At 37.8% G+C, this 18,141-nt stretch overlaps 1 long non-coding RNA gene across 1 annotated transcript; it reads left to right on the forward strand.

Annotated features, from left to right (window-relative positions):
* Positions 1–5,394: 5,394 nt before the first annotated feature.
* LOC129274513 (uncharacterized) lies at positions 5,395–15,233 on the forward strand. The gene is made up of 3 exons (XR_010294277.1): positions 5,395–5,545; positions 11,847–12,052; positions 14,855–15,233. It is a non-coding gene; the product is annotated as an uncharacterized LOC129274513 (long non-coding RNA).
* The last annotated feature ends 2,908 nt before the right edge of the window (positions 15,234–18,141 follow it).

Consider the following 18,141-nt stretch of genomic DNA (forward strand, 5'->3'; position numbering starts at 1 on the left):
TTTAATGGTTTATTAGAGATTACATTAAAAAAATTTGACATTCCATCTTAATCTCTTCCCAAAGACCCCAACATTGATGAATTGGAAGTATTTCGTTTGGAAATGGTGAACTGGCTCTTTATTTGCATTTTATGATTCAATAATATTATTTTATTTGTCAAGCGGTATTTTTGGAAGAATTTTCACCAATAAAACAATTATCTCTTGTGATTTTTTTTCTTCATTTCTTTCGTAAAAAGTGGGGGATGTTTGTACAGGCCATCCCCCCCTCCTCGAAAAGTGGGGGGGATATATCCCCCCCACCCCCCCCCCCCCCCCCGGGATTTACGCCAGTGCATCCCAGGGAATTACTCTTATCGCACCATATCGGTATTGCACCACCGTTGCGCAATCGTCATCGCCGCGTATATGATACGATGCACAAAAAAGACGTATGAATTCTACACAGTTTCCTATTCAAAAAGTTATCTTTCTCTGCCTTCCAGCAGATATGTCAAGTGCCTCGCGGTTCACGAGGCGATCACCCCATGCACGGCCCAGTCAGACGGCAGGTCCCAAGAAAGTGGCTTCTTTCATCCAAGTGATATTCATGACGTGAGATGTTTTGCATAATTAATTAGCTTGATGCGGACCAACACACCTCTTTTCATTCGGTCATTGCTGCTCTAATTGTGCATCGAATTTCATGAATTAGGTATCATTGTAAAGAAGAAGAATCATTCTTTCAGGTCATGTGTTTGAATTTATTCAAAAATTTTGTAATATAGGTAAAAATTCTGATCTAAAATATGCTTTAAAATAATTATTTTCACCTGACAAAAGCTGCTATTTTCACACTTTATTTTTGTTTGAGCCCGAATGATTTTTATATCATGATAGAGCTGAATATGTATGCTTTAAAATGATTTAGGTTTCAAAATAAGAATTGGTTTAATCGGGTCAAGATCACACTTTTCATTGGCCAAGTACATAAAGCAGCTTGAAAACAAGAATACTGCACCCTGATTGGTCAAAGAGACCACACACTGGGAAATTCCAATGGTTCCAGTGCCTGAGTTCATGGGAAGGTCACACTTCCCATGTGGTAATCTCCTCAAATACCCCGCGCCTGTTGTTCTGTGAACCTTATCCAGCCAATCAGAACTCTGGATTTCATGCAAGTACAAAATTTCAGAAATCTCGTCTTGTACCTTGGTGGGAAAAGTGTGATCTTGACCCGATTAAAAGGTGCCGCATATCAATAGTGGCATTGTGAGAAAGAAGTTCAGCTTTATTGTGATATAGATATCGTTGAGGCTCAAAATAAAAAGTTTTGCACAATTTGCAAAAGAAAACAGAGGAAGAAAATTCAGTTTTGAGGCACATTTTCAGGCCAGAAATTTACTTATTTAACAAAATATTGTATACAAAATAAATGACCAATATGAAAGAGTAACATTTACTCTATCTGATGGTGCAGTAATATTTCATTTAACTTGAGGTTAAAACTGGTAAATTCTTAGAGAAAGAAAATCTCACGAATCACGAGATTTTGCAAGGAGGAGGATTCAGCCACGAGATGATTTGGATGAATCTGGCCTTTTTGCTCATTAGCATAGGGACCTGCGGTCTGACTGGGCCAACGCGCGTCATTGAACTTGGGATATCCGGGGTCAATCCTGATGGAAATGTGAAAGCCGACTTTCTCTGCCTACCAGCAGAGTTGTCAAGCGGATCGATTTTCGGGGGCGCTAGCGTGCGGATGTTTGTCAAATCTTTTTTTATTTATATAAAAGAATGAATCACTGGCGTAAATCCCGGGGGGGGGGGGGATGGGGGGATATATCCCCCCACTTTTCGAGGAGGGGGGGGGGTGGCCTGTACAAACATCCCCCCACTTTTTACGAAAGAAATGAAAAAAAATCACGAGAGATAATTGTTTTATTGGTGAAAATTCTTCCTAAAATACCGCTTAACAAATAAAACAATATTATTGAATCATAAAATGCAAATAAAGAGCCAGTTCACAATTTCCTAACGAAATACTTATGTCCTTATTATAACATTGAAGAGAAACCCCCGTTTCTTCCAATTCATCAATGTTGGGGTCTTTGGGAAGGGATTAAGGTGGAATGTCAACAAATTTTGAATGTAATCTCTAATAAAACCATTAAACCATCATGGGGTAAAAAAGATAATAATATTGGAGGGGTATTTGCCATATGGACATACAGTGGCGTAACTACGGGGGGCATGGGGGCACATCCCCCCCCAAAAAACGGGGAAAGGGGAAAAGGAGAAAAGAGGGAGAAAGGAAGAGAAACGTAGTGGGAAAGAAGAAAATATTATTCATTATAATGTTATATCATATTATAATTATGTTATGTTACATTACATAAGAAACATATTTATCATAACAGGGCCTACGTCTTCATTGTTCCTGGTGCTCGCATTGTCTGTTTAACGTGATATATAATCCTGTTGTACTAAAACATCCCGTTTTCAAGTCAATATAAACCAAATATATTTCCTAGCACTTGAGTTATCATTGTTTTATGTAGTGACACATGCTTCTTTTTCACGACTCAAAAAGTGATTGCCCCATGTTAAGGGTCTTCGTATATATGAAACATTTCCTGTCCGTGGTTACGTTCGCATTAGTGGATTGGTGAGATATGTCTGCTTTTCATAAATTCCTAAAATCAGTCCTTAAAATGTCCCTTCTGATCTAAATATCAAAAATTTGCAGCTCGCGCTTCGCGCTCGCATCATTTGGTTAATGAAATACGTATGGTCCTAGTTAATTCTTACAAAAAAAACTTAGAATGCCCCACTTCAGGTCTGAATTATCTATATTTTCAGTTCGCGCTTCGCGCTCGCATTGTTTAGCGAGACAGGTACCTATCATGATTACACAAATTTGATTATAATGTCCCTTTTTAGGTGTGAATATAAAAAAATTTCAGCTCGCGCTTCGCGCTCGCATTATTTGATCAGTGAGATACATATCAGTTTAATGACATTGTCCTTAAAATGTCTCTATTAGGTCAGTATAATTGGCAACTGAGCGCGCTTCGCGCGCTCACTAGCGCACTCACTCAGTGATTCAATTTTTTTGCTGGTGCCCCCCCCCCAATGCCGTGACCCACGGTACGCCACTGTGGACATGTCTATGGCAATTCCTTGCATATCTAAAAACATGATTGCAAAAAAAATGCCAAAATATTTCAGTCATCCCACCCACCCATCAACACGGATTTACGCCAGTGGAATGAATAGGATGCAATCGGCGTGGAGGGGGTATAAAGGATTTGAGAAAACAGTTGATGAATCTACAGGAACCAATGGCGAAACCCCCATGAAAGGCTCCTTTACATCTGTAACATTATGGTTATATACACCTCCCTCCGTTTGTTTCCATCATAACCCTGCCCGCACCTTTTTCAATCTTTCCACGTCGTACCCGACACACACACACACACACACGCACACACACACACACACTTTTCCTGTCTTTATGGTTATCACTCATCTCTTATTCTTCATCTATTAACTCTCACTCGTTTGTCTTCTTTTCTCGCTTACACTCACGGGTAACGTACGTGTGCATAAACGAGTGATGGTAAGAACATCTTGGTTTCCAAAGAGACATCTCGAAGACATTACAAACACGGATTTGTAAAATTTTCAGCAATTAGAGATTGGTATTCGAGATAATGAATCTTTTCGAAGAAAATATGACTGGGAGAACAGCCAAGTGTATTTTTAACTCAGCGAATTGCCCGCATATAAACGTCAGGGGTGCGAGGGAAATTATACCTCGTATCGACAATTAACTTATTTATTTTTAAGAAGAGATGCTTCTATTGATTGACCTAGGCATATAATAGGTTTAATGATTGGTGGATATTGGGCGTTTCAGAGATAAAATTGGGGACACCCTTATAGTGAGAATTGTATCGAGATGTTATTCTTGCTGAGCTAGAAGAATACAAGAAATGTTAGAAGAATCCGTAGTATCCGTAAGAATCCGTAAAAATTTGCAAGAATCCGTAAGAATCCGTAGAATCCGTAAAACTTTGCAAGAATATCCGTAAGAATCCGTAGAATCCGTAAGAATCCGTAATTTTTTTTTTGCAAGAATACGTAAGAATCCGTAAAAATCTGTAAAATGGGTGAGTAATCGAAGTACCTTCACACGCGTTTCATGATTACATATTATTACAATGTTGAACGTTAATTTTCTTCATTTCCGAACAACTAATCATCGAGTCATCATGAATACTTTGGATATGTCCAACCGTTACGCTTGTTCACGATGCGATAAAACCTTTAGTAGGAAGTATGATATGCAGAGGCATGAACAAAATGAGCATGATACTGGAGAAGAAACGAGTGAAGTTGAAGACTCCGACCCACCCTCTAAAATGCAAAGAGTTGAAGAATCCAACGATGATTCCGAAACGAGCGTATCAGAAAGCAATGGACACGAATCGTCAGAGACCCATAACATGGATGAAATTGAAGACAACCTTGCTTATCGAGGATGGTTAGAACAAGCCATGACAGCCACCAAGGACTTGAGAGACGAAATATATCTGAAATACATCTGAGGGTATGGAAGAAGAAGACGCTAAAAGAAAAGGCTCACGTGAAACTACTGTGGGCCGTCAAACGCATCTTTTTTTATCTTTACTCTCAGTTCTTGCAGCAGAACGTGTATGGGGCGCCAAGTGTCCGCCAGTGAATTCCGTCCAAATCACGGCATTCCGTACACAAAATGTGTTTTTATTCAGACGAAAATCATTTCGTCATGACGCTTTTTTATTTCGTACACAAAATTTATTTTTTGTCACACAAAATCAATTTCGTCTCGACGAAATGCACGAAATCAATTTCGTCTAGACGAAATGTAATTGCGTCCACAAAGTTTATTTGGCGTGCCATACGAAATGAATTTTTATCAAACGAAATGGCGCACCAAATGTCCGATGGTAAATTCCGTCCAATTCACGCCATTCCGTACACAAAATGTGTTTTTGTTCATATGAAAATCATTTCGTCATGACGCAGTTTTATTTCGTATACGAAATTATTTTTTGTCACACAAAATCAATTTTCGTCGAGACTAAATGTAATTGCGTCCACAAAATTTATTTCGTTGCGATGCGAAAATCTATTCCGTCGACGAAATCATTTTGTGTCAAAACCACAAAAAAATTTCGTTGACGAAATGATTTTGTGTCAAAACACAAAAAAATTTCGTCGACGAAATGATTTTGTGTCAAAAGACAAAAAAATTTCGTCGACGAAATGATTTTGTGTTTTGAGTCTTTTTGACATAAAATCATTTCGTCTCCAGCTGTCTCGAAGGGGACATAAGAAGGTCGCTGATTGGCTAGCGCTGCACCTTGCTCAAGCTGTTTTCGCTCCGGGACGATCACACTTTTTCACAGCTCAGATTGGCATGTTGGTGAACTTATTAGCTTAGATTTCACGTTATTCATGCCTACATGAGCTGCATACAACTGCTCTAATCGGTAGGATGTGGACGGACATTGCATTCGTAAGTTCAGCTATGTTTTCGACTTCAAAATTACGTTGAAAAAAAAATGGGAATTCGTTAGTCGTTACCAAACTTGCATTTGCAAAAAGGTGTGTAACAATACTAGTCCCGTGTATTTAAGTTTATGTACTGTAGTCAGCAGACCATTGGGGGGGGGGTTGGTCTTTTCTGCACACCTAAAAAGTAAAATGGTTATGAATTATACAGGTTGAAGATATTTAGGCCTTGATCTTAATAAATAATGTAAAATTCATTCCGAGCAAAATGCTGAAAATTTCATTGAAATTGGATGACAACAAAAGTTATTGATGCCTGGCCGTACATGCCGTATGAAACTCAAACGTTAGGCTACTCCACTCAGTGACTCACGCGTATTGTGAGGTTAGTATTAGTATACTAACCTCGCACCATTAACCACGTTTGGCAATGGATTTCTAACTAGTGGGTCACGCGTGCTGTGATCCCACTTCTGGTGTCCACAACACACAACTTCTATTGCTTGATTTTTCTGTGCGCGCCGGCATGTAATGAACCCTTGAGTGACTAGGCCTAAAAAACTCAGGCAATGGTTCGTATAGCCAGCCATTAATCAGTATAGGTGAAGCAGAGGTTAGCAGTAGTGAAGTGTAGTGGAGCTTACACGAACCATCGCCTGCTGTACTAGTATAGTTGTGGTAGCCCTGGCCCCACTCATTACTAGTTCGAGGTTAGTGGCTACATATAGTTGCTACAGTACATGTATAGATCTATAGTACTAACCTCGTACACCGAACTGCATTTGGCCCTGGATTTCTGTGAAGTTGGCAAACATCGCTTCATTACAATACAGAATTAATATTTGCCGAAACTCCTCGCTACTCACCGGGGCGCTTTGCGGTGAGTAGCCATAATACAAAAAGTCAATAGTATATTTTTAATTAAATCAAAATCATATTTAAAAAAAAAGCAAATTTGATTACTTTGGAGTTTGGACTAGAAAGTGACTTCGCGTGTCTCTTCTTTTTACGCAAATAAAAGGAAGCCAGATGGTGGCGCTAATAAATTTCACAGCCTTGATTCAGGCTCGCTTCAAATGCAGCTCCTCGGTAATTATGCCCCCGCAGACAAAGTCCGGAGGGGGCATTAAGCGTTGCCCCTGTCCGTTGATTCGCCCGCCCCCCCCCCCCCACTTGGTTTCCGCGCAATAAATCGAAATATATTTCGATTTATATATATTGATTAAAAAAATTTTGGTGTGTAGGTATGTGACACCATAGTACAGGCTAACTTTGAATTCGGAGTCTGCAGGTCCAAGGTCACAGCTCATGAAATATCCGAGTTGGTTTCCACATGATGACTTATGAAATATTCTACATATTTAAACGAATTTGAGTGTGTAGGTAGATGACACCAAAATACAGGTTAAGTTCGAATTCGTAGTCGGCAGGTCAAAGGTCACGGCTCATTAAATATGCAATTTAGTTTCCACATGATTACTTTAAAAATATTCTACATATTTAAACAAATTTGAGTGTGTAGGTAGATGATACCAATACAGGCTAAGTTCGAATTCGGAGTATGCAGGTCAAAGATCACAGCTCCTTAAAGATATCTTATGAAATATGCAACAGATTTTTAAAAAATTTGGGTGTGTAGGTAGATGATGATGATGATGCACAGCATTTTTACAGCGGCGTAACAGGGTTCGGTGGCCAGGGGGGGGGGGGCAAGAGCCAAAAATTTCCCGGTCATATCATGGTATGAATAGGCGTAATGGTGTAATAAGGCGACTATTTTGAGAAATGCAGCTCCTTGGTAATTATGCCCCCGCAGACAAAGTCCGGAGGGGGCATTAAGCGTTGCCCCTGTCCGTTGATTCGCCCGCCCCCCCCCCCACTTGGTTTCCGCGCAATAAATCGAAATATATTTCGATTTATATATATTGATTAAAAAAAATTTTGGTGTGTAGGTACATGACACCATAGTACAGGCTAACTTTGAATTTGGAGTCTGCAGGTCCAAGGTCACAGCTCATGAAATATCCGAGTTGGTTTTCGCATGATGACTTATTAAATATTCAACAGATTTATAAAAATTATGGTGTGTAGGTAGATGACACCAAATACAGGCTAAGTTCGGAGTCGGCAGGTCAAAGGTCACGGCTCATTTAATATGCAATTTAGTTTCCGCATGATTACTTATGAAATATTCTAAATATTTAAACGAATTTGAGTGTGTAGGTAGATGACACCAAAATACAGGTTAAGTTCGAATTCGTAGTCGGTAGGTCAAAGGTCACGGCTCATTAAATATGCAATTTAGTTTCCGCATGATTACTTTAAAAATATTCTACATATTTAAACAAATTTGAGTGTGTAGGTAGATGATGATGATGATGCACAGCATTTTTACAGCGGCGTAACAGGGTTCGGTGGCCAGGGGGGGGGGGGGGCAAGAGCCAAAAATTTCCCGGTCATATCATGGTATGAATAGGCGTAATGGTGTAATAAGGCGACTATTTTGAGAAATGCAGCTCCTTGGTAATTATGCCCTCGCAGACAAAGTCTGGAGGGGGCATTAAGCGTTGCCCCTGTCCGTTGATTCGCCCGCCCCCCCACTTGGTTTCCGCGCAATAAATCGAAATATATTTCGATTTATATATATTGATTTAAAAAAATTTTGGTGTGTAGGTACATGACACCATAGTACAGGCTAACTTTGAATTCGGAGTCTGCAGGTCCAAGGTCACAGCTCATGAAATATCTGAGTTGGTTTTCGCATGATGACTTATGAAATATTCAACAGATTTATGAAAATTATGGTGTGTAGGTAGATGACACCAAATACAGGCTAAGTTTGGAGTCGGCAGGTCAAAGGTCACGGCTCATTAAATATGCAATTTAGTTTCCGCATGATTACTTATGAAATATTCTAAATATTTAAACGAATTTGAGTGTGTAGGTAGATGACACCAAAATACAGGTTAAGTTCGAATTCGTAGTCGGCAGGTCAAAGGTCACGGCTCATTAAATATGCAATTTAGTTTCCACATGATTACTTTAAAAATATTCTACATATTTAAACAAATTTGAGTGTGTAGGTAGATGATACCAATACAGGCTAAGTTCGAATTCGGAGTATGCAGGTCAAAGATCACAGCTCCTCAAAGATATCTTATGAAATATTCAACAGATTTTTAAAAAATTTGGGTGTGTAGGTAGATGATGATGATGCACAGCATTTTTACAGCGGCGTAACAGGGTTCGGTGGCCAGGGGGGGGGGGGCAAGAGCCAAAAATTTCCCGGTCATATCATGGTATGAATAGGCGTAATGGTGTAATAAGGCGACTATTTTGAGAAATGCAGCTCCTTGGTAATTTTGCCCCCGCAGACAAAGTCCGGAGGGGGCATTAAGCGTTGCCCCTGTCCGTTGATTCGCCCGCCCCCCCACTTGGTTTTCGCGCAATAAATCGAAATATATTTCGATTTATATATATTGATTAAAAAAAAAATTGGTGTGTAGGTACATGACACCATAGTACAGGCTAACTTTGAATTTGGAGTCTGCAGGTCCAAGGTCACAGCTCATGAAATATCCGAGTTGGTTTTCGCATGATGACTTATGAAATATTCAACAGATTTATAAAAATTATGGTGTGTAGGTAGATGACACCAAATACAGGCTAAGTTCGGAGTCGGCAGGTCAAAGGTCACGGCTCATTAAATATGCAATTTAGTTTCCGCATGATTACTTATGAAATATTCTAAATATTTAAACGAATTTGAGTGTGTAGGTAGATGACACCAAAATACAGGTTAAGTTCGAATTCGTAGTCGGTAGGTCAAAGGTCACGGCTCATTAAATATGCGATTTAGTTTCCGCATGATTACTTTAAAAATATTCTACATATTTAAACAAATTTTAGTGTGTAGGTAGATGATACCAATACAGGCTAAGTTCGAATTCGGAGTATGCAGGTCAAAGATCACAGCTCCTTAAAGATATCTTATGAAATATTCAACAGATTTTTAAAAAATTTGGGTGTGTAGGTAGATGATGATGTTGATGATGCACAGCATTTTTACAGCGGCGTAACAGGGTTCGGTGGCCAGGGGGGGGGAGGGCAAGAGCCAAAAATTTCCCGGTCATATCATGGTATGAATAGGCGTAATGGTGTAGTAAGGCGACTATTTTGAGAAGGCCAGAACTTATCTTTAAAAAAAGTTGCGAGCGAGCGAAGCGAGCGAGCAATTTTTTTTTACCTTTTTAATACAAAAATCCAATTTTGTGATAGATTTTGACATGATATCCAGATAATAAATTTATTTAATTCTTCTCTCTTTAGATTCCTTTTTTGTCACGGTGGTCTGTACGCGCCACTGTGAAGAGGATTATTTGCGGCAGTAGCGTGAAGAGTAAAGAACAAAACAAAAAAACAACGAGGGGCGCAGTATAGAACATGTGCCAAAAGGCTGCTTTATATATATATATATATAAGTCCTGAGCGAGCGAAGCGAGCGAGAAAAAAAATCAACTTTTCATGAGAATATAACTTTGAGCTATTTTTTAACATATTCAGTAATTAAAATCATATCCTACAATACTTTTCCAACAAAAAAGGAGGTAATTCCTCCTTTTTTTTTAAATATTCCATTTTCAGTAGCCAAATAGAGATGAAAATTATCCTATTTGGGAGGGTAACCATGGACCTGGGCCTTTACTGTGTATTTACAGTAAACTCTTACTAAATGAACAAATATATAAAAAATTAGGTTTACCCTACATAATAATCCTGGGCTACTTTTAGATTGCATAGCCCGGGGGGGGGAGGCTTTTTGGTCCCCCTCTTCAGATCTCCGTCGATCGCAACGAAAACCAATACACACGTCACCATCAATGTAATCTGCAAGCATGGAGCTAAGGGTGTATCGCTGATTTTACAGAATTTAAATTTATTTTTAATAAATTAATAATGCTAATTTATGCCTAAATATAGAATTCTCTGCTTTAAAGGTAAATCTCTAAATAATTCCCCAAATTCTATGATTTCTAAACAAATGTGCTCCTGAAAAAAATGGTAAATCAAATTTCTAATCTTATGTATTTTATTGGTTTTATAATTCCATACGTATTTCTTAGTTTTGGGGCCTTATGTATTTTATTGGTTTTTTTCAATGGGATCACTTCGTGGTACTATTCCAATTATAAAAAGCAAAGATTTGATTATTTTCAACCAATCAGTGCAAGAATAATGATGCATTTGTCAATTATGACTGAAAACAGAATTTCCATTGGATTAAATATGTATACAAAATAATATTTTTTAGCAATTTTTGGTCCAACATAAACTCATAAAATGTTGGGTAACTGCGTATCCGGGCGTCTCGAATTTGGTCTCAAAAGCTCTGCGAGAATTGAACGGAAAAAAAAATTGTGGTACCTCGTTTCTCATTGTGGACTTATCGTGAAAAATGTGGATAAGGGGGCTTATTAAGCCCCCCCCCCCCCAGGGGCTAGATAGGGTTAATATATCATCATGAATATAAAAAAAAAAACATTTATTTTGTTGCAAGTCACTGGAAAAGGTTTGATTCCTAAATAAATATTATTCTTCATGTATTATCAAATATTTAATTGAAAAATTTTAAGCTATCTTTTCATTCGATGTATTAAGCGCTATATAAAAGCGGATTATTATTATTATTATTAGGTTTTATCATAATTTTACTTTTTGAAAATTATGCTATTTTGTGACTAAGGCTACGTTTCATGTACTTTCCACCAATAGTATACGATATCAATGGATTCTAGTTAATCCTTTTGGGTAAGATTGGAACTAACTCTGTGTTTGGTAGATAAAGTTATATGACTAACTTGTCCAAGTGTTGAGAAACGGGCCCCTGCTGAGTACATGTAGGCCTAGAGTTTTTATGCCCCCACAGACGAAGCCCAGAGGGGGCATTAAGCGTTGCCCCTGTCCGTCCCCCCCCCCACTTGGGTTTCCGCGCAATAACTCGAAAAATATTTAATGGATTTAAAAAAAATTTTGGTGTGTAGGTAGATGACCACAAAATACAGGCTAAGTTCGAATTCGGAGTCCGCAGGTCAAAGGTCACATCTCATTATATATGCAAGTCGGTTCAAAGGTCTGAATTTGTTAATTATATATATATGCATATTGGTTTCTGTATGATATTAAGTTCAATCATATTGAATGGATTTCTGATCGCGTTAAGCAGGGGCATCTGTGTCCTTTGGACACGTCAAATTTTCTTAATTATGTGTAATTGATTTTATGACATGTGTTTACATTTGCTGCAGATTCCCATTCAGCCGTTGGACTGAACCGGTACTGTAACACAGTATGGATGGTCAATATGAAGCGAGCTTCATTGAATTCTTCCAAGAGCTTTGTACTCCGTTTTGCTCATTTTGAAGATGGTAGCTTTGACAGGACTGGGCAAGTGACACGTCTTAGACAGGATGCTGTCCCAACCATATTTGATTTCCTGCCTCGTCTTCAGAAGGTAGAGTAGATCTATATCATACATGTGTTCTAAAGAAATATTTTCTCTGTATTATCTACCTTTGGTTTGATAGAACATTGCTTTAAATATTCCATTTTCAGTAGCCAAATAGAGATGAAAATTATCCTATTTGGGAGGCTAACCATGGACCTGGGCCTTTACTGTGTATTTACAGTAAACTCTTACTAAATGAACAAATATATTAAAAATTTGGTTTACCCTACATAATAATCCTGGGCTACTTTTAGATTGAATAGCCCGGGGGGGGGGGGGAGGCTTTTTGGTCCCCCTCTTCAGATCTCCGTCGATCGCAACGAAAACCAATACACACGTCACCATCAATGTAATCTGCAAGCATGGAGCTAAGGGTGTATCGCTGATTTTACAGAATTTAAATTTATTTTTAATAAATTAATAATGCTAATTTATGCCTAAATATAGAATTCTCTGCTTTAAAGGTAAATCTCTAAATAATTCCCCAAATTCTATGATTTCTAAACAAATGTGCTCCTGAAAAAAATGGTAAATCAAATTTCTAATCTTATGTATTGGTTCTATAATTCCATACGTATTTCTTAGTTTTGGGGCCTTATGTATTTTATTGGTTTTTGTCTCGCCTGCATAGCAGAGCGAGACTATAGGCGCCGCTTTTCCGACGGCGGCGGCGGCGTCAACATCAAATCTTAACCTAAGGTTAAGTTTTTGAAATGACATCATAACTTAGAAAGTATATGGACCTAGTTCATGAAACTTGGGAATAAGGTTAATCAAGTATTAGTAAACATCCTGCTCGAGTTTCAGGTCACGTGACCAAGGTCAAAGGTCATTTAGGGTCAATGAACTTTGGTCAAGTTGGGGGTATTTGTTGAATTACTATCATAACTTTGAAGATTTATGGATCTAGTCCATGAAACTTGGACATAAGGTTAATCAAGTATTAGTGAACATCCTGCCTGAGTTTCAGGTCACATGACCAAGGTCAAAGGTCATTTAGGGTCAATGAACTTTTGCCAAGTTGGGGGTATTTGTTGAATTACCATCATAACTTTGAAAATTTATGGATTTAGTTCATGAAACTTGGACATTAGGTTAATCAAGTACCACTGAATATCCTGTGCGAGTTTCAGGTCACATGACCATGGTGAATGGTCATTTAAGGTCAATGAACTTTGGCCGTGTTGGGGGTATATGTTAAATTACCATCCTAGCTCTGAAAGTTTATGGATCTAGTTCATAAAACTTGGACATAAGAGTAATCAAGTATCACTGAACATCCTGTACGAGTTTCAGGTCACATGACCATGGTCAAAGGTCATTAAAGGTCAATGAACTTTGGCCGTGTTGGGGGTATTTGTTGAATTACCATCCTAACTATGAAAGTTTATGGATCTAGTTCATAACACTTGGGATATAAGAGTAATCAAGCATCACTGAACATCCCCTGTGAGTTTCAGGTCACAAAACCAAGTCAAAGGTCAGTTAAGGTCAATAAACTTAGGCCATGTTGGGGTAATTGTTGAAGTGCCATCATAACTTTGAAAGTTTATGGATAGAGTGAATGAAATGTGGACATGGGTGTAGTTGACAGTCTTAAGTCTCCGTTCAAATGTCATTTATGGTCAATGAACGTGGTATTATGTCATTATATGAATGATGTTTTTGTGAATGATTATTTTATAGTAGTTTTCAAAGTTAGCACTGCTGCTATATTAAATTGCGTAATGCAGGCGAGACTGCCAGAGGCGTTCCACTTGTTTTTCAATGAGATCACTTCGTGGTACTATTCCAATTATAAAAAGCAAAGATTTTATTATTTTCAACCAATCAGTGCAAGAATAATGATGCCTTTGTCAATTATGACTGAAAATAGAATTTCCATTGGATTAAATATGTATACAAAATAATATTTTTGAGCAGATTTTGATATTATGGTATTGTAGATAATGCCATGGGTAACGCGCGTGCCAATTTTCGTCGCGATTGCGAGATCAACGGCCGAGATCATAAGGGGGGCTGAATCAGCCCCCCCCCCCCCGTCTTCTTAGGCGTCGAAATAGCCCAGTCTATTTAGGGTTAAAGATAAATCCCTAAATAATTCCCCAAATTCTATGATTTCTAAACAAATGTGCTCCTGAAGAAATGGTAAATCAAATTTCTACTTTTATGTATTTTATTGGTTCTATAATTCCATACGTATTTCTTTGTTTTGGGGCCTTATGTATTTTATAGTTTTTTTTCAATGGGATCACTTCGTGGCACTATTCCAATTATAAAAAGCAAGATTTGATTATTTCCAACCAATTACTGCAAGAATAATGATGCATTTGTCAATTATGACTGAAAATAGAATTTCCATTGGATTAAATATGTATACAAAATAATATTTTTGAGCAATTTTCGGTCCAACATGAACTCATAAAATGTTGCGTAACTGCGTATCTGGGCGTCTCGAATTTTGTCTAAAAGCTCTGCGAGAATTGAACGAAAAAAAAAATTGTGGTACCTCGTTTCTCATTGTGGACTTATCGTGAAAAATGTGGATGGGGGGGCTTATTAAGCTTATTAAGCCCCCCCCCCCCCCCGGGGCTAGATAGGGTTAATATATCATCATGAATATTTAAAAAAAAAACATTTATTTTGTTGCAAGTCACTGGAAAAGGTTTGATTCCTAAATAAATATTATTCTTCATGTATTATCGAATATTTAATTGAAAATTTTAAAGCTATCTTTTCATTCTTCTATCTGTTTTTGTTCAATATTTCTTATATGTTTCTTTTTTTTAATTCATTCATCTCGTACAGAGTTCATCCAAGCCAAGGAATTCCCCGAAAGAAAGACGTTTTGATTCAGCAAACAACCTCCCAGATACTGCAAAGTCTTCAGCACCTTCATTTCTCGAGGACCACTCCTACTCAATATCAGAAAGTCAAAGAGGGGTAAAGTGGAAGATAACAGCAATAATGGACTATTAAAAACTTGGAGAAGAGGCTGAAACCACACAGCAGAAGTCCCGCCGTGTACATTACTTGCTCTTAAGTTTGGACAAACATGACTCGCAAAACTTTACAACAAATAATTTACGCTATGTGCATTCTGATTATTTAAAATAGCTCAATGAAAAAGTTTACCACTGGGCATGTAACAAAAGTGCATTCATTAAATTTGAACGTGTTGCAAAAATGATGTCTTACAGTATATTCATTCTGACTTAGAATGTCAGAAGAGAAAAAAGTTTGTGAAAAGTAGGAATGACAGCAAGCTGACAGAAGAATAGAACAGGATAGAACAAGGCGATAGTTATGAATGAGCTGTTGGATAGAGACAAAAAGATGAATTAAGAATGGGGGTGATAGAGAAAGAGAGACGGGTGTTGGGGGAGCCTGTGATCAATGCCTGAGAAAGCGAAGATTACCATAATTTTTTTAAGGATTTGAACAGTCAGGAAGAATCTGGGGTTTTTTTTCTGTTGGTATTTCTCAAAATACTTGTATGTTTTATGTAACGAAACGGGTATAATCCTTCGGAAGTTTCACTCACACAGAAAATATTAACTAAACAAAAGAAAAAAAGCCAAATAATTCACTGATTTTCAATTGTTCAGTAACTCTCATATCCAAAGTGCCCCCCCCCCCATCATTTCAATGTATTGGAGAGAGAGTATGAACGGGACATGGCTGTCTGCAGAAAAAAAAATACGGGGGGGGGGCAAAATTTTTTTGGGATATGTGCAAGGGAGCGAAGCGACAGCAGAAAATTATTTTGCAATATATGCGAGAGAGCGAAATGACAGAGAAGAAAAATGCAAGAGACAAGAGATTTGGGGAATATGTGAGAGGGAGCGAAGTGACCAAGCAGAAGAAATGTAGAGGACATAAAATTGTTGGGGTATGTGAGGGAGCAAAGCAACCGATAAAAAAAGCAGGTCAAAATATTTTTTGTGAATGATTATTTTATAGTAGTTTTCAAAGTTAGCACTGCTGCTATATTAAATTGCGTAATGCAGGCGAGACTGCCAGAGGCGTTCCACTTGTTTTTCAATGAGATCACTTCGTGGTACTATTCCAATTATAAAAAGTAAAGATTTGATTATTTTCAACCAATCAGTGCAAGAATAATGATGCCTCTGTCAATTATGACTGAAAATAGAATTTCCATTGGATTAAATATGTATACAAAATAATATTTTTGAGCAGATTTTGATATTATGGTATTGTAGATAATGCCATGGGTAACGCGCGTGCCAATTTTCGTCGCGATTGCGAGATCATAAGGGGGGCTGAATCAGCCCCCCCCCCCGAAATGAGCGAAATGACAGAGAAGAAAAATGCAAGGGACAAGAGATTTGGGGAATATGTGAAAGGGAGCGAAGTGACCAAGCAGAAGAAATGTAGAGGACATAAAATTGTTGGGGTATGTGAGGGAGCAAAGCAACCGATAAAAAAAGCAGGTCAAAATATTTTCGAATATGTGTGAGGAAGCGACTCGTTCACTCTTGAGCAGTAGGGACTTGTTTAAAAATAGCTTAAGAAATATGCGTTTTCTAAGCATGGTAAACACATATTGTAGGCCTACGGTAGAATTTAGGTGCTCTAAGAGTTAGATTCTGAATGAGCTGCATTTGCTGGTAAGACATGCGCAGAGGATCTTTGTCTTTCATCCATTTTCCACACTTTTCTTTTGATTTCAGTTTCCAGGCAGAAAGGCCCACCCTCCTGTGGATGCCAATGGGGCAGGGGATTATATGCTTAAAATGCCAATTTTTCTGGTTGGAATATCAAACATTATCCTGAGCTTCGCGCTCATTTTAAAAATTATGTATAAACTATTAATGCTGATAAATACATTTAGATGTGCAGTGCTCTCTTGTAAAGCAGTTTTGTACTGAAGAGGCTACCCTGGGTAAATAAAACAGAATAAATGAATAAAGAAATAAATAAAAATGATGTTTCTAATCTCAGACTTTCTTATGCCCCTATTTCACCCATTTTTACAATTCTTTGTTTCTCTTTTGATATCTAAAGTTCCGGTTTTTCCCTTTCTATCGTGCACTATTCTAAGCCCCAGCCCCACTGGCTTCCACAGGAGGGGGGGGGGGGGCTTCCCCTGAAAACTGAAATCAAACAAAAGAAATTTGAAAAATAAAAATGGATAAGAGACACAGATCCTTGCCGCATGTCTTACCAGCCAATACAGTTCATTCAGAATTTGACTCGTAAAACACCTAAATTCTACCGTAGGCCTATAATAGGTTTATTGCCATTTCGTCTACTGCCATTTTGTCCACTCACCAAATGGTATGTCATTTCATCTACCATCAGTTGTTCCTTTTCCACATCTTCCAATTACCATTTTGTCCAATAGCTAGTTCGTCTAATAACCAATTTGTCTACTTTCATTTGGTCTAATTGCATTTTTGGCCAATTTGTCCAATAGCCACTTTGTCCATTTTCATTATGTCTATTACCATTTAGTCCAATAGCCAATTGGTCTAAGGGCAAATGGCCACTGACCACTTAGTCTACTTACATTTTGTCTATGTTCCATTTTGTCCAACTGCAGTTGATCCACTGTCACTTAGTCTAAACCCATTTCATCTAACAATCATTTGGTCTAATCATCAATGGGTCCAATTGCCATCCCGGTCAATATTCGTTTCGTCTACAATCAAATAGGAATAGTCTCCTACTAGCAGTCCTTCTAGTTTGGTGCCTGTGTATTGCTACCTCGACTCCTGTTGCTCTTGTGATTTGTTATTAATTTTAATACACCTGTCGTTTGATTAATCTTTTATTAGTGTTTTTTTAAGCTCCATTGTAATACATTTTATGTTTTTATGTAATGTTCTCCCCATCCTTTCCCACTTTTCTCTCTTTTTAATTTTTTTTGTACCGTCCAAGGCTGTTATCGTTATTATTATAGTACATTTCTTGTTTATTAGTACTATCATTAATTACTATTATTACAATTATTATCATTGTTATATGATGAGTGATGATTATCATTTTTAGGTGTGCATTTGTAAAAAAAAAGAAATGAGGGTAAATTCCAAATCAAAGGACCCTATTTCAATTTTATCAATTTTAACCAC

This window comes from Lytechinus pictus, chromosome 1 (genome assembly GCF_037042905.1).
Source record: "Lytechinus pictus isolate F3 Inbred chromosome 1, Lp3.0, whole genome shotgun sequence".
NCBI lineage: Eukaryota > Metazoa > Echinodermata > Echinoidea > Temnopleuroida > Toxopneustidae > Lytechinus > Lytechinus pictus.